The sequence below is a fragment of the Macrotis lagotis genome, chromosome X, assembly GCF_037893015.1.
Source record: "Macrotis lagotis isolate mMagLag1 chromosome X, bilby.v1.9.chrom.fasta, whole genome shotgun sequence".
NCBI lineage: Eukaryota > Metazoa > Chordata > Mammalia > Peramelemorphia > Peramelidae > Macrotis > Macrotis lagotis.
Window position 1 is genome coordinate 472,937,598 of NC_133666.1, and position 22,884 is coordinate 472,960,481.

Consider the following 22,884-nt stretch of genomic DNA (forward strand, 5'->3'; position numbering starts at 1 on the left):
GACTCTGATAACTCTGGAGGAGAGAGTGAGGCAGCAGACTTTGCACATCTCTACTTCACTTAAATCCAATTCATGTGTAAGTCAATTCATCACCCTCATGATCTCATTGCTCCTCTTTGAGAATGAAGAACAACAATAACAGTTCTTCATCCCTCATAGCAAATGATTTCTCAAGCCTTATTCCATATCGTCACTTCCATTTTGACCTCTTCTTTTCTCTCTGAAAATTGCCACCACCTAGTTTAGGCTCTCATCACCTCTCTCCTATTCTATAGCAATATCCCCTGAATTAGTCTCTGCTTCAACTTACTCTTCAACCTCAATCATTCTTCTCATATCTTTTCCTACATCTATAGAACATTCTTAAAGCATAAGATGGACTATGGTAATCTATTCAAGAAGTCTATATGTTTTGCTATTTCCTGAAGGATAAATTATAAACTATTCTGTGAGGCACATTGAAATCCCTTTGCAGTATGACTTAGTTTCACATCACTTCTTACATTTACTCCCCAAATTGGCCTACTCAATGTTTCCAGTACTTGAAATTCCATCTCTGGATTTTGTGTCTTTGTACAGGCTCTTTCTCATGTTTGTAATGCTTTCCCTTCTTCATACCTGAATCTTGGAAGTCCTTGCTCTGCTTTAGGCTTAACTCATATACTATCTCATATTTTTGACCTTTCTTCATCTCTGCCAATTGTTAGCATTCTTTCCCATCCTTTGAAATTATTTTGTAATATATATATATATATACATACATGTACATGTATGTAAAATGTACTTATGCAGTAGACTTTGGCTAAATTTCTTAAACCAATCTCATGGATAAGACTCATGGATGGTCATACTAGGAAGACCTGGGTTGTAATGATTCAGAATGTGAATAATATTGAGGAAAAAAATTACCAAATCTACACATTATTTTTCTTTTACCAGGTTCAAAGAAAATCTATTAGTATGATCTGGAATTACTTTAAGTATAGCTTAAATCATAAAATCTTGCCAGCGAAATAGTAATGAATCCCAGTTAATAAAAATATGGAGAAACTTCTTTTTCTCAAACTTTTCTTTTTCTTTCTGCATATCAAATTCTTATCTATCAGGGTTTTTTACTGCTCATAAAATTAATTTTTTTGTTTTGTTTTTCCAAGGCAATGGAGTTAAGTGACTTGTCCAAGGTCACCCAACCAGATAACTATTTTGTATCTGAGATGAGATTTGAACTCAGGTCGTTCTGACTCCAGGGCCAGTGCTCTATACACCTAGCTGCCCCCCCCCCCCATATAATTTATTAACAGTGTGAAATAATGGAAATACATAGAAAAATATTTAAATGATATATCCATTTTGAAAAAAAGTAAAAATCAAACAACGTTGGTTTTATTGTACCTGAACTATCTGAGTTGTTTGAACTGGCTTTCTCACCAGGAAGGGTTATGTTCAGGACTAATATTTATGATCTTATTTTTTTGAAAAAATTTCCCCCTTTCTTTAGAAGTTTTAATCATTGAATTATCTAACTCCAGAATGTTTAAACTTGGGGCTATCCTTGATGATGATACCCTAAAATGGCATTATTCATAATGTAGCCTATGAACTGATGTGAGAAATGTAGGGTGTTGGTCTTCACAGGGTGTGGAAGGGAGCCTTTAGGGAATCCATTACAAAGGGGGGAATGGCCCATCCAATCACAAGGCTGGAAGAGTTTTCCTAATCCCATTCCAGGGATAGCAAACCCCAAACCTGTTCTCAACCAGTCAAGAGTGACCTAGAGATCTTGACCTAATGCTACTGAGTTTGTGCAATTAGCTAATTGAATATTAACCCACACACCCCCTGTAACAATTGGGGTTCATTAGCATATCATGCATTGTATGATGTGGGGGGTGGATCATATTAGGGGCATGTCATGGAATGGGTGGACTTCTTAGAGCGTAACTCAAACTCTGAGAGCCTATGAACATCCAAGAGGGAGGGGAAAGTGTTTCTGAATACCATAAATTACCTGACTTTGAAGACTAATTTGTGCTTCACGCCCAGGTGAAGTACCCATACTTTGTAAGGTGTATCTTGCAAGGTTCATGAATAAAATGTACAATTTTCTCTCACTCTAGCAGGTTTTGCTTTTTATTCATTTATAATAACCTATAACCTCAGATTAACCAGGTGAAAATACATCTTTAGTTATGCCATGTCCTTAAGTTTCAGGACACTTTTAATTGTTCCCTGCTGGGTAGAAGTGAGGAGTGAGTGTTGGTGATGAATTTCCATTTGCTATACTATCAAAGAAACCACAAAGTAAAAGTTGAATAAAGAGTCTTGAAAAAGGAAGTAAGTTGAATTGTCTTTCTCTTTTAAATTCAGTAAGAGGAATGACTCCTCTAAAGATAATTCATCCCTTTGAGTGTCAACTGATCATCTTGTCTTCCTTGTATCCTATTTAGACATATACCAGTGAGCATGCCCAGATCTCATGAATGAACTTTAGAAGTCTCAAAATAGCCTTTAATTTTACAAAATTGATTGGAAGAATTCTTTAAATTAATCATAGACTTTCCTGGTCAACCCTTTTATAGGTGATATGATTAAAATCTGTGAAATCATGAAGAGTTGGGAAAAAATAAACGTGCTTTCCCCTCAAATCTCAGGATATTAGAATAGTAAGACATATATAGATACACGAATGAAGTAAATTTTAGACTTGTCTAAATCATATCTAAGAATTTGAAAGAACTTCAGAAGTCAAGTGGTTGAAAATATTTTGATCTTATTATCTTAGAGCACAGTGCACAGGAATTCCTTGTATCATATATAATTGTCCCTCCTTCTCAGAGGACCAAAATGATATCACTTTATTAGTGTCAAGTTACACTGTGTCCAACTGTGGTTGATCAGAAAAATCCAAGCTCAGAATGCTCTACTACAGATATGGCACATATAGTACATATGAACATTTGGGATGAATTCTCTAAATTTGAGCATCTTGCTTTTATTTTTAAACTACTTCAATTCTTTTTGCTCATAGAACACAGAAATGAGGGCATGCTATGCTGGGCAGTGCTGTACCAGTGTCTCCCATGATACACAATTGATTCAAAAGTTCTTAAGAGAGACCTTGAGAATGTCCTTGTATTGTTTTTTCTGACCACCATGTGAATACTTTATCTGTTTGAGTACTCTATTAAAGTCTTTTAGGCAAAATATGTTTGATGTTTGAACAACATGACCAGCCCATCAAGGTTCATTCTCTGCAGTAGACTTTGAATGGATGGTAATTTAATTCCAGAAAGGACCTCAGTATCTGGTATCTTATCCTGCCAAGTGATCTTTAGAATATTCCTAAGACAAGGCAAATGAAAGTTATTCAGTTTCCTGGAGTGGTCCAGCTGTACTATCCAGGTTTCACAGGCATACAACAATGAGGTCAGCACCATGGCTTTATAGACCTTCACTTTGGGAGTCAGTCTAATACATTTTCTCTCCCATACTTTCTGTTAGAACCTCCCAAAGACTGAGCTAGGTCCGGCAATATATGCATCAACCTCATTATCAATGTGTGCATCCCTAGAAACTATTCTGCCAAGATAAGTTACTTTATCTGCAGTAGTCAAAACTTTCTCCATTTTCTGTTAATGGATAGTTCCATGTATGTTGTGCTGGATGATGGAGCACCCATGTTGTCTTGGTGTTGTTAGACCAAAATTAATACAAGCAACAGCTTGAGTATACAATCATCCATAAACAGAAAATCATGTGCCACCACTCTTGGTCTTGGCTTGGAACCTTTTCAAGTTGAAAAATTTTTCATTGTTGTGTTTTTCCTTATTGAAAGCATTTGACAACATATGAAAAATCATACTAAAACATGGGAAGAAGCACACAGTCTTGTTGTACTCCATTGGCGACTGGGAAAGCACAAGAGCATTTTGCTAATGGATAATGCTCAGAACCAGGCAAGCATGATGTCATGCTTGAAATTGACATGAAAATGACATAAAACTGATGAACTTCTCCAGGTAACCAAATTTTGCTGTAATTTTCCATAAACCCTCTTGACTGACAGTATTAAGGACCTTGGTCAGATCCATAATTGTTAAGTGCATATCTCTGTTCTACTCTTGGCATTTCTCCTGGAATTTTTGAACAGCAAATAGAATTTTGATCTTTTCTTGGTCCTTTATGTTCACATTGACTCTCAGATAGATGATCATCTTCCAGGTAAAGGATCAGCTTATTAATTAAGTCTTTGGCAAGAATCTTGCCAACAATGACGAGGAGAGAGAATACCCTGTGATTATCATGGGACAATCTATTTTTTTTAATCATTATAGAGATAGACAATGGAAATATCCTTGATCTCCTGAGGAATAATCACCTATTGCCATATAGCCTGGAAAACTTCGGTCAGCTTTTGGATGAACAATGGACCCCTCACCTTGTAGATCTCAGCTGGAATAGAATCAGCACTAAGTGCTTTGCCATGGGAGAGGAACCTAATGGCATTCAAAAGTTATTTTTCAATTGGAAATTTGTCTATAAAGGGACTGACTTCAACCTGAGGTAAATGATCAGTGGCTTTAGTTTATATTGATGATAACTAATTGAAAACATGATGGAAATGTTCAACCCAGTTCTCTAGAATCATGTCCTAATCACTAACCAATGTGACTCCATCAGCCCTGAGTAGCTGAGATGTATCTTATTTCTTTGATCTATAAATAGCCTTCAGAGCATCATAAAAACACTTTGAATATTAATATCAGAGTAAAACTGAATTTCATATGCCTTCTTACTGAGCTTCACTTGAACTTTATTTTTGATGGAATTAAATGCTGTCTTAGAAATAGATTAATTTTGCCATCATTTTCATCATATCAAACTTGATATTTGAGAATAGGCTCTGAAAAGTTTCTTACTCCTTTTCTGTTCCATTGCTGTCAAATGTGCAGGCTTAACTTTCCCTTCAAGTTAGCCACAAAATGTTCCTTCTCAGAGCAGTACTCTAATCTATAGACATTAAGTCTTCAGGTAGTCATTTTATCTTGAGGCTGAATGTCAATCAGTCTAGCTCTCTGTCCCTCACATTGCCTTCATCAGTCACACATCCTGTCTGTTTCTTCTCCTTTCAATCACATGGGTTATTAAAATGTCAATGTTAACTGCAAAGAAACATCCACAAAGTTTTATTGTGTTTGCATAAATGGTAAACAGTGATGAGGAGGTCTTGAGGTGTGCACACTTTCAATAATGAGGGACCACTGGTGTTGTTATTTCCAATTCCATTGTTCCCAAGGATTCCCTGACATATCTGGTAGTCTGAGCCTACTCTAGCATTAAAGTTAACCAGAATTATAAGCTTGTCCTCTTTTGATAATGGTCTCCAGGTCTTCATAAAAATTTTCTTTGACCTTATCAAGGTTTGTCATGATGTGACCATAGGCATTGGTATTTGTAGAGTGGCATTTTCTTACAAGTGGCAGTCACATTGTCATGAACCTGTCATTCACTCCTTTTGGTAGGCTAGATTAGTTTTGATTTCAACATCTACTCCAGCTTCATGGTACTCCCCTTCACATCAGACACTCCAGAAAAATCATGTATCCTCTGACCCTCATTTGCTAGCCTTGTTTCACTTAATGCTGCTATTTAGATGTGATATCTGCAGAGTTCTCTTGCGTTAAGAACTGTTCATTTTTCAGATCTATTTGATTTTATGTTGTTTATAAGAGTGCATATTTTTGTGTGTGCATGTGTTTCGACCTCAGGGTGAGGTCCCTACCTCCCTTGATAATCAGAACTAGGTTGAGTAAGCAGACAATTTTTAGGGCATCTTTCCTAACCCTTTCCTCATACCATGTGAAGAGTGCAGTCTTTTTTTTTCTGATTGATATTTTATTTTATTTTCCAAATACACATGATGAAAGTTTTCCAAACTTCATTCATATGCACACACACACACACACACACACACACACACACACACACACATATATATATATTTAAATTTTTATTGAATTTTAAAATTTGTCCTCTAATCTTGCTTCCCTCCCCCCCAGAAGGTAGTCTGATAGTCTTACATTGTTTCCATGCTATACATTGATCAAAATTGAATATGTTGAGAGAGAAATCATATCCTACAGGAAAATATAAAAATATAAGAGATAGCAAAACTATAGTAAGATAAATTTTTAAAAAATTAAAGGTAATAGGGGACTTCCAGCTAAGATGGCGGAGAGAAGACAGGCACAGTTCTAAAGTCTCCTGATCTCTTCCCCATCTATCACATGAAAAAAACCTCTTAAAAGAAATCCGAACCAGGAAACCCAGAAAGAAAAGCCAGGAGAGGAACATTTGCCTCAGGATTTGTCTCCTTCAGCAGCCTTGGCTGAGTACTGGCAGGTGAGTCTGGGCTCCGAGGAAGGAACAGCCCCAGATCAGCCAGATTAACAGCTGAATTGGAACCGGGAGTCTGAGGGCCTGAGAGCTGGACCTGCTGGATCAGCGGTGGGGCTGGATGAAAGGGGCTTGGGTCTGTGGGGAAGCAGAGATGCTGGTGTTGGTGCTGTCCTCCTGGAGCTTGGGGAAGGGGCTGCGGTGCAGGAAGAGGTCTGGTGCAGGAGAGCTGCGGACGCTATCCCTGGGCTCCTCAGGTCTGAGAATCTCTGAGTCCAGGCCTCCATTGCACTGAAGCCTCCTCCAAAACAAACAATTGCAAACTACTTTTGCCTCAGGCCCAGGTGTGTGAGCAAAGGAACCAGCCCAAATGAGGAATGACCTCAGGCCAGGGTAAAGCCGACCATTGATTGAAGGCAAAAGAATTCAATAGCTCCAATTCCTTCTCTCAAGCAAAGGGAGAAGGCCTCCCAACCAAGGTCACAGACACTCCAGAGAAAGCAACCAGCACCTCCTACTGGCCATTCAGAGAAACTGCACTCAGTAAAGCCTTTGGCGATCCCAAGCCCAGGTGAACCAGCCCCCACAACTCAAGGTCTTAGCATAATGAACAAGGGTCAGCGGAAAGGTGGATCCATAGAAAAATTCCTGGAAGGGAAAGACCCCAACTCAGACAGACCTGGAACTCTGAGGAGAATACAATCTGGCCTCCAGCACAGAAAGACTTCCTTGAAGAAATAAGGAAGTAGCTTGAAAATTTGGGAGAGACAATACCTTACAACAAGAAAACAAAACCTTAGAAAGTACAATTGGACAAACACAAAAGGAGAATAAATCTCTCAGATCCTCAAATGAGTAAATGCAAAAAGAAATTAATTCTCTCAAAACCTCAATTGGTCAAATTGACCAATTGGAAAAGAAGTTGCAAAAGGTTAATGAAGAAAACTCCTCCCCCCCAAAAAAGAATGGAGTCTACAGAAACTAATGACTCCATGATACAGCAAGAGTGAGTTAAACAAAATCAAAAAATAGAAAAAATAGAAGCAAATCTAAAATACCTCATCAACAAAACTACTGACCTCGAGAATAGATCGAGGAATGGCAACCTGAAAATTATAGGACTTCCTGAAAACATTGAAGAGAAAAAAAGCCTGGACTTAATATTACAGGATCTAGTGATGGAAAACTGCCCTGATATTATGGAATTGGAGGGCAAAGGAGTTATTGAAAGAGTACATAGATCCCCACCAGAAAAAGATCCTAAAATGAAAACACCAAGGAATGTTGTGACCAAACTCCAGAACTATCAGATAAAAGAGAAAATCCTGCAAGCAGCCAGAAAGAAACAATTTAAATATCAAGGAGCCACAGTAAGGATCACGCAGGACCTGGCTGCATCAACTTTAAGGGATCGAAGGGCCTGGAACGAGATATTTCGAAGAGCATGGGAGCTTGGAATGCAGCCAAAAATCTACTTTCCTGCAAAGCTGAGCCTTCTCTTCCAGGGAAAAAGATGGACATTTAACGAAATGGAAGAATTCCAAAAATTTCTGATGAAAAGACCAGAGCTAAGCAGAAAATTTGGACATCAAATAGGAGGTTTAAGAGACACATGAAAAGGTAAAAAAAGGGGGGGGCAGTAAAAGAAAAAAATGCAATCCAGTAAGTTGAAACTGGCTATATCCCAGCATGGGGGGGGGGGGGGAGAGACTCATAAATCCTGAGAAATGTAACTCTAACAGAGAGAATATACCTAGCCAGAAATGATGGACATCCATGACCTATCCATGAGACTGCTATCTAATGGGATGTAACTGGCTTTAACCCCACTTGGGAGAAAGACTCTAATAACTCTCAGGAATTTTGACTCTCTTCAATAGAATATACTGAACTAGAAGGGACAGACACTCAGAATTTTCTATGACATAGATAGAATGATCTAAAAAAATACACTACCTCCCTAAAAAGGGGGACAGGAAAGAGATGGGAGGAGGAAGGGGACTGAATGGGACAAATCTCATTACACTAAGAGGTACAAAAAACCTATGGTAATGGGGGGGGGGGAGAAGGGAGCAGAGTAGAAACACCTGAATCTTCTTCTCATCAAACTTGGCTTAAAGTCAACCTACATGTACTCAGTTAACTTATAAAACATCTAACCTTTCAAGTATTAAAAGGGGAAAAGGGGAGGGGGGATGGAGAAAGGGAAGGGGCATGGGGGAAATAAGGGGAAATAACAAAAGGAAGGGAAGGGAAAAGGGAAAAAGGGAAAGGGGAAAGAAAGGGGAGGGTGTGATATAGGAGGGCAAACACACTGAAGGGGGTGGTATTCAAAAACAAAATACTGGGGAATATGGATAAAAGGGGGGGAAGGGGGAAAATACAAACAGAGGGAAGATAGCACAGAGGGCAATAAAGAATTAGTAATCATAACCTTGAATGTGAATGGGATGAACTCTCCCTTAAAATGTAAGCAAATAGCAGAGTGGATTAAAAACAAGAATCCTACAATATGCTGCTTACAAGAAACTCATTTGAAGCAGAGAGATGTATATAGAGGAAAGGTAAAAGGTTGGAGCAAAATATATTTTGCTTCAGCTGAAGTAAAAAAAGCAGGGGTAGCAATCCTTATCTCAGATAAAGTAGCAGCAAAAATAGATAGTGTTAAAAGAGATAAGGAAGGAAACTTTATCCTCCTAAAAGGTACCATAGACAATAAAGTCATTTCAATATTGAATATATATGCACCCAGTGGGACAGCACCCAAATTTTTAGAGGAGAAGCTGAAAGAATTACAGGAAGACATAGACAGCAAAACTCTACTAGTGGGAGACCTCAACCTCCCACTATCAGATCTAGATAAATCAAATCATAAAACAAACAAGAAAGAAATTAGGGAGGTAAATAGATTGTTAGAAAAATTAGATATGGTAGACTTATGGAGGAAACTGAATGGGGATAGAAAGGAATATACCTTTTTCTCTGCAGTACATGGAACTTATACAAAAATTGACCATGTACTAGGACATAAAAACCTAGTGATCAACTGAAGAAAGGCAGAAATAGTGAATACAACTTTCTCAGATCACAATGCAATAAAAGTCATATGCAATACTGGGCCAAGGAGATATAGACCCAGAGCAAATTGGAAACTGAATAACCTCATTTTAAAAAATGAGTGGACCAAAAAACAAATTATAGAAAGAATTAACCATTTTATCCTAGATAATGATAATAATGAAACAACATACCAAAACCTATGGGATTCATTCAAAGCAACTCTCAGGGGATATATTATAGCTCTAAATGCTTATATCAGTAAATTGGAGAAAGAGGAAATCAATGAATTAAACATGCAACCAAAAAAATTAGAGAAAGAACAAATCAAAAATCCCCAATCAAATACCAAATTAGAAATTCTAAAAATTAAAGGAGAAATTAATAAAATCGAAAGCAAAAAAACTATTGAATTAATAAATGAAACCAAAAGTAGGTATTATGAAAAAACTAATAAAATTGATAAACCTCTGGTCAATTTGATTAACAAAAAAGAAAGAAGAAAACCAAATTGCTAGCATTATAAATGAAAAAAAGGTGAACTCACCACCAATGAGGAGGAAATTAAAGTAATAATTCGAAATTATTTTGCCCAATTCTATGCTAATAAATTTGATAAAGGTAATAGGGGGTGGAGCCAAGATGGTGGTGTGTGAAATCAGCATTCCCCAACAACTCTGACCCCCCCAAGCCCCCCCAAAATTAAAGGAAATAATCTTTTGTCTTTGTTTAAACTCCACAATTCTTTCTTTGGATACAGATGGTATTCTCCATCACAGGTACCCTAAAATTGTCCCTGATTGTTGCACTGATGAAATGAGCAAGTCCATTAAGATTGATCATCAAACCCCATGCTACTGTTCTGCTTCTGCTCATCTCACTCAGCATCATTTCGTACAAATCCTTCCAGGCTTCTCTGAATTCCCATCCCTCCTGGTTTCTAATAGAACAATAGTGCTCCATAATGTACATATAAACTACAATTTGTTCACAATTGATAGACATTCACTCAATTTCAAATTCTTTACCACCACAAACAGAGCTGCTATGAATATTTTTGCATAAGTAATGTTTTTACCCTTTTTCATGATCTCTTCTGGGTATAGACTCAGTAGGTATTGCTGGATCAAAGGGTAGGCACATTTTTATTACCTTTTGGGTTGAATTCCAAATTGCTCTACAGAAAGGTTGGTTGAGTTCACAACTGCACCAACAATGTATCAGTGTCCTGGATTTCCCACATCCCTTCCAATATTGATTATTGTCCTTTCTGGTCATATTATCCAGTCTGAGAGGTGTGAGGTGGTACCTCAGAGATGCTTTATTTTGCATTTCTCTAATAAGTAATGATTTATAGCAGTTTTTCATAGTATTATGGATCTCTTTGATTTCCTCATCTGTAAATTGCCTTTATATATCCTTTGACCATTTGTCAACTGGGGAATGGTTTTTTTTTTATAAATTTGACTCAGTTCTCTATTTATTTTACAAATGAATGCTTTCTCAGAAATACTAGTTGTAAAAATTGTTTCCCAATTTACTACAGTTCTTTTGATCTTGGTTACAGTGGTTTTATCTGTGCAAAAGCTTTTTAATTTAATGTAACCAAAATTATGCAGTTTGTTTTTAATGATGTTCTCCATCTCTTCCTTGATCATAAACTGCTTCCCTTTCCATAGATCTGACAGGTAAACTATTTCTTGATCTCCTAGTTTGCTTATAATATTTTTTTGTGTTTAAATCCTGTATCCATTTTCGTTTTTTCTTGGTATAGGGTATGAGGTGTTGGCTTAATTCAAGTTTCTGCTATACTAACTTCCAATTTTCCCAACAGTTTTTACTGAAGAGAGAATTTTTATCCCAATAGCTGGACTCTTTGGGTATATCAAACAGCAGATTATTACTATAATCAATTCCTGCTATTGTACCTAGTCTACTCCACTGATCTACCACTCTATTTCTTAGCCAATATCATGCAGTTTTGATGACTGATAGGAATATAATAATTATAATAATACAATATAATAATTATAATTTAATTTTAGATCTGGTAGGACTAATCCACCTTCTTTTGCATGTTTTTTTCATTAAATCTCTGGAGATTCTTGCCTTTTTATTTCACCATATGAATTTACTTACAATTTTTTCTAACCCATTAAAGCAATTTATTGGAATTTTGATTGGTAGGGAACTAAACAAGTAGTTTAATTTTGGTAGAATTGTCATTTTTATTATATTAGCTTGACCTGTGCATGAACAGTTGTTATTTGTGCAGTTATTTAAATCTGATTTTATTTGTGTGAAAAGTGATTTGTATTGTTTTCAAAAAGGTCCTAGTCTTCCTCAGCAAGTAGACTCCCAAATATTTTATATTGACTGAATTTACTTTGAATGAGATTTCTCTTTCTAGCTATTTCTGGTGTATTTTGCTAGTCATATATAGAAATGTTGAGGATTTATGGGGGTTTATTTTATATCATTTGACTTTGCTAAAGTTGCTAATTATTTCTAGTAGTTTTTACATGATTTTTTTGAATTCTCTAGGTATACCATCATGTCATCTGCAAAGAGTGAGAGTTTTGACTCTTCCTTCCCAATTCTAATTCCTTCAATTTCTTTTTCTTCTCTTATTGCTGAAGCTAACATTTCTAATGCCATATTAAATAATACTGGTGATAATGGGCATCCATGCTTCACCCCAGATCTTATTGGGAATGCCTCTAGCCTATCCCCATTGTATATAATGCTTGTTGATGGTTTAAGATAGATACTGCTTATTATTCTAAGGAACAATACATTTATTCTTATGCTCTCTAGTGTTTTTAGTAGGAATGGATGCTGTATTTTGTCAAAAGTTTTTTCAACATAATCATATGATTTCTGATAGGTTTGTCATTGATATAATTAATTATACTGACAGTTTTCCTAATATTGAACCAACTCTGCATTCCTGGGATAAATCCTACTTGATTATAATGTATTATCCTAGTAATAACTTGTAATCATTTTGCTAAGATTTTATTTAAAATTTTTGCATCTATATTCATCAGGGAGATAGGTCTATAATTTTCTTTCTCTGTTTTAACTCTTCCTGGTTTAGGTATCAGCACCATATTGGTGTCATAGAAAGATTTAGGCAGAGTTCTGTCTTCACCTATTTTTCCAAATAGTTTATTTAGAATTGGAACCTGTTCCTTAAATGTTTGATAGAATTCACTTGTGTATCCATTTGACCCTGGAGATTTTTTCTTAGGGAGTTAAATAATGGCTTGTTGAATTTCATTTTCTGAGATAGGATTATTTAATTCTTCATGTAACCCAGGCAACTTATATTTTTGTAAATATTCATCCATTTAACTTAGATCATCAAATTTATTGGCATAAAGTTGGGCAAAATAATTCCAAATTATTACTTTAATTTCTTCCTCATTGGTGGTGAGTTCACCTTTTTGATTTATGATATTAGCAATTTAGTTTTCTTCTTTTTTTTTTAAAATTAAATTGATCAGAGGTTTATCAATTTATTGTTTTTTCATAAAACAGCTCTTGATTTTATTTATTAGTTCAATAGTTTTCTTGCTTTCAATTTTGTTAATTTATCCTTTAATTTTTAGGATTTCTAATTTGGTATTTAATTGGTTTTTTTTTTCATTTGTACTTTCTCTAATTTTAGTAGCTGCATACTTAGTTCATTGATTTCCTTTTTCTCTAATTTGTTTATGTAAGCATTTAAAGATATAATATATATACCCTGATAACAGCCTTGAGTGTATCCCATAGGCTTTAGTATATTGTTTCATTATTGTCATTATCTAGGATGAAATAATTAATTCTCTCTATAATTTGTTGTTTGATCCACTCATTCTTTAAAATGAAGTTATTTAGTTTCCAATTAGTTTTGGGTCTATATCACCCTGGATCAATATTGCATGTGATTTTTATTGCATTATGATTTGAGAAAGATGTATTCACTATTTCTGCCTTCCTGCAATTGATTAGGTTTTTATGCCCTAGTACATGGTCAATTTTTGCATAAGTGCCATGTTCTACAGAAAAGAAAGTATATTCCTTTCTATCCCCATTGAATTTCCTCCAAAGGTCTATCATGTCTAGGGTTTTTAACATTCTATTTACCTCTTTAACTTTCTTCTTGTTTATTGTATCATTAGATTTATCTAAAACTGAGAACAGAAGGTTGAGATCTCCCACCAGTAGAATGCTGCTTTCTCTGTCTTCCTGTAACTCATTCAACTTCTCCAAGAATATGGATGCTATACCACATGGTACATACATATTTAGTATTGAAATTGCTTTCTGGTCTATGGTACCTTTTAGGAGGATATAGTTTCCTTCCTTATCTCTTTCAATGAAATCTATTTTGGCAACTGCTTTGTCTGAATGAAAGATTGCTACCCTTGCCTTGTTCACTTCTGCTGAAGCAAAATATATTTTGCTCCAACCTTTTACCTTTACTCTATATGTATCTCTCTGCTTCAAATGAGTTTCTTGTAAGCAGCATATTGTAGGATTCTGTTTTTTAATCCACTTTGCTGTTTACTTATGTCTTATGGGAGAGTTCATCCCATTCACATTCAAAGTTATAATTACTAACTCTTTATTGCCATCCATTCTATCTTCCCTCTCTTTGTATTTTTCCCTGTTTTCCCTTTATCCATATTTCCCAGTATTTTTTTTTCTGAACATCACCACCTTCCATATGTATATTTTTAAATTACTTAATTTCCTTCCATCCTCCCTTCCCATCCCCTCCCCTCAGCAGTGAACAGTTTGGTGAACATTTTACATACACATTTGTATTTAGCATGTTTACAGATTAGTCATTCACTGTATGAGGAATTCATTAAGTGAATGAAAGAAAACCATGAGATATGAAAGAAAAACATAAGAGAAAATTTTAAAAATTGAATGTAGTGTTCATTCTGATTCTGTAAATTTTGTTTTGTTCTGTTTTTCTTCCTGAGGATCTGAATAGAACTGTCCATAGAAGGTCTCCTATTGTCCTAGCTCTCTCAATTCCTGAGAGCAGTTGCAACCATCAAGGTTGATCAAATCACAATGTTGCTAATATGTACAATGTTCTCTTAGTTCTGCTCCCTCAGCTTCATTTCTTATAATTTGTCCCATACTTCTCCTCTAGAGTCTGACCATTCATGGTTTCTTATACAACAATAGTAATCCATAACATTCAAATACCATAACTTGTTCAGTCATTCCCTAGTTGTGGGCATTCCCTCAAATTCCTCTTTGCTACTCCAAAATAACTGCAATGAATCTTTTGAGACATATGGGACTTTTCCCATTTTTTAAATGATTTCTTCTGGATATAGGCTTAGTAGTGGTATTTCTGGGTCAAATGATGAGTTTTATTGTTCTTTCATATTGCTCTCCAGCAAATGTACTACCAATACTCCCACAACCTTTCCAACATTGATCATTTTCTCTTTGTTTCATTTTAGTCAATCTGATAGGTGTGAGGTAGAACCTCATAGCTGTTTTAATTTGCATCTTTCTAGTCAGTAATGATTTGGAATTTTTTTCTTATGTTACATATATCTTTTATTTCTTCATTTGAAAATTGCTTGTTCATATCCTTTGACCATATACCAAATGGGGAAAGACTCGTAACCTTGTAAATTTGATGTAATTTTTAAATATATTTTAGAAATGAGACCTTTAGCAGAACCTCTACCTATGAAAATTGTTTCCCAAATTTCTGTTTTCCTTCTTATCTTGGCAGCATTGATTTTTAGTAGTGCAAAAACTTTTTAATTAATTATAGTCAAAATCATCCGTTTTGCAATTTATAATGTACTCTATTTCTTACTTGGTCATAAATTTCTCTCCTTTTCATAGGTGTGACAGATTGAGTATTTTTCTTAAACTGTTAATCGGTCTATGGTATTACTTGTTATGCCTAAATTCTGTACTGATTTTGACCTTATTTTGGTATGTGGTGTGAGACGTGGGTCTATGCCTAGCTTTTGTCATGCTATTTTCCAGTTTTCCTAATAATTTTTGTCAAATATTGAGTTCTTATCCTAAAAACTAATGTCTTTGGGTTTGTCAAATAGTAGATTACTTTAGTCATTTTCTACTGGTTTTTTTGAAACTTTCCTAATCCACTGATCCATTACTCTATTTATTAAACAGTACCAGGCAATTTTGAAGACTGTTACTTTATAGTATGGGTTTAGCTCTGGTAGAGCTAGACCACCTTCCTTAAATTTTTTTCATCACTACCCTTGATAATCTTGACCTTTTTTTTATATGAATTTTTCTACTAATTTTTATATCTTGGTAAAATAGTTATTTGATAGATTGATTGGTATGGTAATGAATAAATAATTTAATTTGGGTAGAATTGTCATTTTTATTATATTAGCTCATCCTATCCATGAGCAATTGACATTTTTCTAATTGTTTAGATATAACTTTATTTGTGAGAAAAGTTCTTTGTATTTGTGTTCATACAGTTTTTGATTCCCAAGTATTTAATGATGTCTGTAGTTACTTTAAATGAAATTTCTCTAACTCTTGTTCTTTGGCTTTGTTATTCACATATAGAAATACTGATTATTTATGTGGGTTTATTTTATGTCCTGCTGCTTTGCTGAATTTGTTATTTTTTTCAAGTAGTATTAATATGATTTTCTTGGGTCTTCTATATCATCATATAATCTGTAAAGAGTGAAAGTTTTGCTTCCTCAATATCAATTTTGATTCCTTCAATTTCTTTATCATCTCTTATGGCTAAAGCTAATATTTCTAATACTATTGAACAGAAATGGTGATAATGGGCATCCTTGTTTCCCCCCTGATCTTATTGGAAGTGCTCCTTGTTTATACCCATTACACATGACATTTGTTGATGGTTTTAGACAGATGCTACTTACTATTTTAAGTAAAACTTCATTTATTCCTGTATTCTATAGTGTTTTTAATAGGCATGAATGTTGTATTTTGTCCAAGGCTTTTTCATCATCTATTGAGATAATCATTTCTTTTTTGTTGATTTTGTTATTGATATATTCAATTATGTTGAGAGTTTTCCTAATATTGAACCATCCCTGCATACCTGGTATAAATCCTACCTGATCATGGTGTATTATTCAAGTAATAATTTGCTGTAATCTTTTTGTTAAATTTTTATTTAAGATTTTTGCATCAATGTTCCTTAGGGAAATTGATGAAAAATTTTCTTTGTCTGTTTTGGTTCTTCCTGGTTTAGGATCAGCACCATAATGGTATCATAAAAGAAATTTGGTAGAACTCTTTCTCCTATTTTTAAAAATAGTTTATGTAGAATTGAAATTAATTTTTCCTTAAATATTAGGTAGAATTCACTTGTAAATCCGTCTGGACCTGCAGATTTTTTTATAATGGAATTTATTGATGATTTCTTCAATTTCTTTTTCTGAAATAGGGTTAAGTATTTTATTTCCTCTTCTGTTATTCTGGGCAGTTTGTATTTTTGTAAATATTCATCCATTTTACTCAGGTTATCAAATTTGTTGGCATGCAGTTCAGCAAAATAGCTCCAAATTATCTTTTTTGATTTTCTCCTCATTGATGATGATTTCACCCTTTGCATTTTTGATACTGTAATATGGTTTTCTTCTTTCTTTTTTTTTAATCAGAGTAATCAAAAGTTTATCTATTTTCTTGTTTTTTTAAACCAACTCTTAGTTTTATTTATTAGGTCAATGGTTTTCTTGCTCTCAATTTTATTAATCTCTCCCTTGATTTTCTGACTTTCTAATGGTATTTAATTGGTGATCTTTAATTTGTTCTTTTTTCTTGTTTTATTATTTGCATACCCTATTCACTGATCTCCTCTTTCTCTATTTTAATCATATAAGCATTTAGAGTTTATCCCATTCACATTTATAGTTAAGATAACTAATTCTGTTTTTCCCCCTGCTATCTTTCCCCATTTTCCATTCCTCGTATTCCTCCTCACCAATGTTTTACTCTCTTTCCCCTTTAACTTTTCTTTAAAATTTTAACTTTCAGTATATTTTCCACTTATACCTTCACCATCAGTTCCTTATTGCCTTGTCTGCCCCCCCCCCCCCCCCCCCCCCCCCGCAATAGAGTAGGATAGATTTTAAAGCCCAAGTTGGAATTTTTCTTATTTCCTCTCTGGGTCAAATCTATTTAATAGAATTTAATCAGTGTTCACATACTTCTTTTCCACTACTATAAAAGATTTTTGTGCCTCTTCACCTGGTATTATTTATCCACTAATGCTTATGCTTCTTTTTATGTTTTTTATTTTTTTATTCTCTCTAATGTGCTTACATTCCCTTTATCAAATTACACTCCTTTTATTTGACATTTTAGAAGTACTATCATTCAAAGCATTATCAATCAAAGTACCATCAAAGGTTGATGGAATGATTGCTTGTTAGCTTGTTAAGCTTAAAGTCCTATCAAAGTACAGTCAAAGGTTGATTGATTGAGAACCCACATTGTGTCATAGTCGCTACCCTCACCCCTTCTGTCTCATTGGAAATATACTTCTCAAGGGTTATGAATCTCATCAAATTATAATCAGTTTATACCTTATTCCCTTTTCAAATCCCCCATGGTTGAAGAATCCTCATGAGCTAAAGCATCTTGCATCTCATGAACTATTTGTAACCCCCCCCAAACATAGTGTCTCCCATACCCCCCCCCCCTTTAGTTCCCCAAGCATGGTACTTAAATCCTTGTTAACTAAAGTATGGATTAAGATAAAATCATTTTTTAATCTCTTTATGTCCATTCCTGCTAAACAGGTTTCCCACCCTAGGCACTACAAACCTCTAAGTATCTAGTAAAGGAAAGACACTTCTGATTAGATTAACTATAGAGTCTCTAAGTACTCTAAGAACTGGGACACTCTGAAAGTGTGTCAATTGATTGCAAGGTATGGGAGACTCACTGATGAGTTTGAGACCTCTTGGTTACTCTTAACCCTCAACATTTTCTGAAATGGTTTACAAGGGTGTGGCCACTGGGTATGCTCCAGCTTCTTGGAGGAACAGGTGACAGCTAGGTGGATCAGGTAGATAGGAAAGGTGGAATGCAGTCCTTAAAGGGTCTGGCAACACTCACACCAGAAGTACTAGTTTACTCTGAGCACTCCTTGCAACACCAATAATAAATGGATACCTAAAATTTCTTGAAGACATTCAGTAACTGAGAATTCTTTACCTTCTGAAAAAAATTCATTCCATTTTGGCTGGACTTGAATTGTGAGGAAACTCTTCCTCATCTCATAGATCAAACCTAAATTTCTCTTTAACTTCTAACAAACGCTCAATTCTGCCCTTTGGGAATGTGAAAAACAGTTCAATTTTATGTATATAAATTTTTTTCCTCTTCAGAGAGCCATTGTTTATTTACCATTATATTTACCCCTGGATGCAGGATTAAGGATTAGGAAAATAGGAAACAACTTTAGCACTACCATTCCAGCAAGCTATTATGTTAGAATATAAAACTAAGAAATGAAATAATTCCAACTTGTAAGAGGTTTATATTCTAAAAGGGAAGACTATAATACACATATAAGTTATGTCACATCTCTTATCCTATTCTCAGGGTTAGACATCTATACATATCCTCTAAGGGTTCTTAGGTATTCTGAGGGGACTGGGATAGGGTGGTGAAGGCCAATCCTGAGAAAAATCATTAATTCAAAGAAAGATTGCTTTAAAAAATTTTATTGTCTCTTATAAAGGGAGGAAAACAATTACTAGCAAGGAGAGTCTTAATGTTCAGTAGCCATGCTTGAAGTGGACAGCTAATAGCAAGAGACAAAGAGGGGAAGGGAATCATACTCCCTCCGTTCAAAGACCTAGAGACCTTTAGGGCTTTGCTTTATGTATTGTTGGCTGTTTCCAATGGGAGACTGCTGTTATCTATAAAATCATATAAATTATTTAATAAAGAATGAGGAAAAAGAACAGGGGCATGCTGAAATCAGGTTGATAAGAGCCAATTTTACAATTTTCAGTATAAGCATTTATGCTTCAGAAATTATAAATCTTTTAATTCAGGATTTGCTTTATTGTTTTGTTGATTATCAAGACAAGAAAAAGATGGAGAAAATGTGAATAATACAGATTGAATTTAAATATTGAGCATAGATTTTTCCTCCTTGGAGAGCCAGTTATTATTTATTTACCATCATATTTATCCCTAGAAATAGGAATGAGGAATAGGGAAGTAGGAAATGGGGGATTAAGGCTGTATTTGTCAAATTGGGTTTTTTTACTAGTAGACAGATATCATTTTTTTCCTGCCATCAACTCAAGTGCCCACTTACTTTGATCCCCTTATTTTGAGGGGCTAGCAACTAATACCCCAGTTTCATTTAACCACTGAATATTGATAACTTTTACAAAGAAATATTTACTGTATACCTCTCAGAATACCTAAGAACTCTTAGAGGATATGTATAGATGTAATAGGTCTAACTCTGAGAATAGGATAAGAGTCCATATGTGACATAACTTATATGTGTATGTGTAGTCTTCCCTTTTAGAATATAAACCTCTTACAAATGACCACAATTTACTAGATTATAAGTGCATTTTTTTTGCCAGAGAAGGAACTTGTAAATTGGAACAGAGACAATGTCCAAATCTGTTCTAAGGAAAGTTGGAAAGGGTGAGGCATTTATACTTCAATCAAGAAAGACAGGGAATTCCTAGAAAGGAATCAGGGAGGGAGATGCTCATTCCTAAGAAGAAGGGGAGATCCAAGAAACAGGGGGAGTGTCAAAGCTGTGACTCATTTCTAAACAAATTCAAAGGCATTCTTGGTGATAAGCAGTTTTGGCAGTTCAAGATTTGAGCACAAACAATAAGATTAGGGGAATTCATAAACCACAAAACAGGATGTGTCTAAAAGCTCTATAACCAACAGTTTAGGGGAATCTCTGAAGATAAGGATGTTTCTTGAAGATCACCTGAAGCTATCAAATGACTCAGAATCTGCTTGAAATCTGAGATGAGCTTAATTGGCTTCAGAGTAGCTGATTTTCTATACAGCCAGCCAGGTTTACTTTCCCATCAGAATTCTTCCTGGGATTAAATTAAAAATTTTAATTGACTCCAAGTTTATATATGTAGGCAGCATCCCTGGGAGCTTTTTCCAAACTGAAATCCTGAAGATCACTTTGGGATGATTAGAGGTTGACTAGATTCCACACATGCCAGGACCCATTGTACATATAATGAATAAAGATAATAGACATAAAATGTTGGTTAGACAAAAGATTGTTTGGGAACCAGAAGCTTGGCATAGTTTCTAGTCATCTTGCTATTCTCCTTGTTCATCTCTGGATACATTGTCTTATTAATAGCCTTATCAAAACATGTTTCTAAGAACTGAACATGCTATGAGCAAATATGATCTGACCAGTATATAGTACAGTGAATTCATTAACTCTATAGCTTAGTTGACTCTGCTTCGACTCTTGCCTCTTATGATTACATAAGCCTTTTGGGCTGTTATTTCTCACTGTTACCTTTTATGGAGCCTAAAGACCAGTAAAGCCCTAGGTCTTTTTCCCTTGAATTTTTGCCTGGTCACCCTTGCCTCCCATCCATTTCATGTTTGATAATCTTTTGAATGCAAATGTATTCTCTTTAGTACAAAGAAAATCATTTTATATTTATCCTCATTACACTTCTCCTTTATAGATATGGTTCATTTTAACCACTTTTGGAATTACACTTCTGTCATCCAATGTGTTAATTATCCAATCCAAAACAACCTTTTGTTACTTAATAGATATACCATCTATCCTTTTTATAAAGTCTATAATAATAATAATAATAGTAACCACCACCACCACTATCACCACCACCAGAACCATAATCACCACCACTATCACTACCATTAGCACCATCAGCACTATCAACACCACTACCACAACCACAACCACCACCATCAGCATCACCAGAACCATCACCACCATCACTGCCATCAGAACCAACATCACCATCACCACCACCACCACCATCACCACCACCATCAACATCAACATCAATACCACTACCACCACCACTACTATCACTACCACCACCACCACTATCACCACCATCAGCATCGCATCACCACTACCACCACCACCACCATCAATATCACCCCCACCCCTACCACCATCACCAGGACCAGCATCACCACCACTACTACAACCAGCATCATCATCACCACCACCAGTATAACCATCACCACTATCAGCATCACCATCACCACCAAAACTCACACCAACATCAACTCCACCATGACCACCACCACTATCACCACCATCACTATCACCAGCATCACCCCCCGCACCAGCACCATCACCACCACCACCATCACCCCATTAGCCTCACCACCAAAATCACCAACATCACCATTACCACCAACACACAAAAATCAACAGTAAGCATTTATATAGCACCTGAAATGTGCCAGGCACTGTACTAATTTTTACCTTATTTAACCCTTAGAACATCATAGGGAGGTAAGTTATCATTGCCCCCATTTTAGAATTGAGGAAACTGAAAAAAGAGGGCTTGCCAATTCAATTTAAACCTTTCTAATTTCAGGAGCAGTACTCTATCAGTTGTGCTACCTGCCTGTTCTATCTACCATTATTCCCATATAAGTATAGTCATCTTTTTCTAGAGCAAATTCAATTTATGGATCTTAAATTACAGAAAGTTAGAATTGGAATGGACTTTTGAGATCACTATCTTAATTTTTTTATTTTTTATTTTTTAGGGTTTCTTTTTTGCAAGGCAAATGGGCTTAAGTGGCTTGCTCAAGGCCACACAGCTAGGTAATTATTAAGTGTTTGCGACCGGATTTGAACCCAGGTACTCCTGACTCCAGGGCCGGTGCTTTATCCACTGCACCACCTAGCTGCCCCGAGATCACTGTCTTAGTATCCCAAAATCTGAGGTGCAAGACACTCAGAATTCTTCTAGTTCAACCTGTACCTGCCTAGAAATTCAGAGTGCACCATCCCTGACAGATAGTCATTTTGCCTCTGCAGGATAACTTTCAGTGACAGGGAAGCCAGTATCTCTTGAAATATCCCATTTCATTATTTGCATAGTTATAATTGTTAAGAATTTTTTCCTTTACACAGAGCTGAATTATTTTTCAATTTATTGCTTAGTCTATCCCATCAAGTATACAGTGTAATAAGTAGAAAAAAATAGTTGAATTTATAGTTTAGATTCTATTCACTCTTCCAGATCCAGTCCTTTCCAGAGCCCCATTCATATTGTAGTCCATGTTTCCTCACTTCACTCTTTTAGCCATAGCATGAGATTGGGGTAAAGAAATTTAGAAGTCTATCATAGTCTTCCCTCACCATAAAATGGGAATTGGACACAGATATTTGTCCCAGTTGAAATA

The 22,884-nt window shown here is 35.4% G+C and overlaps 1 pseudogene; it reads left to right on the top strand.

The window, feature by feature from the left end:
* Positions 1–21,904, top strand: part of LOC141499267 (SH3 domain-binding protein 4 pseudogene) — a 40,587-nt pseudogene extending 18,683 nt beyond the window's left edge.
* Positions 21,905–22,884: the final 980 nt, after the last annotated feature.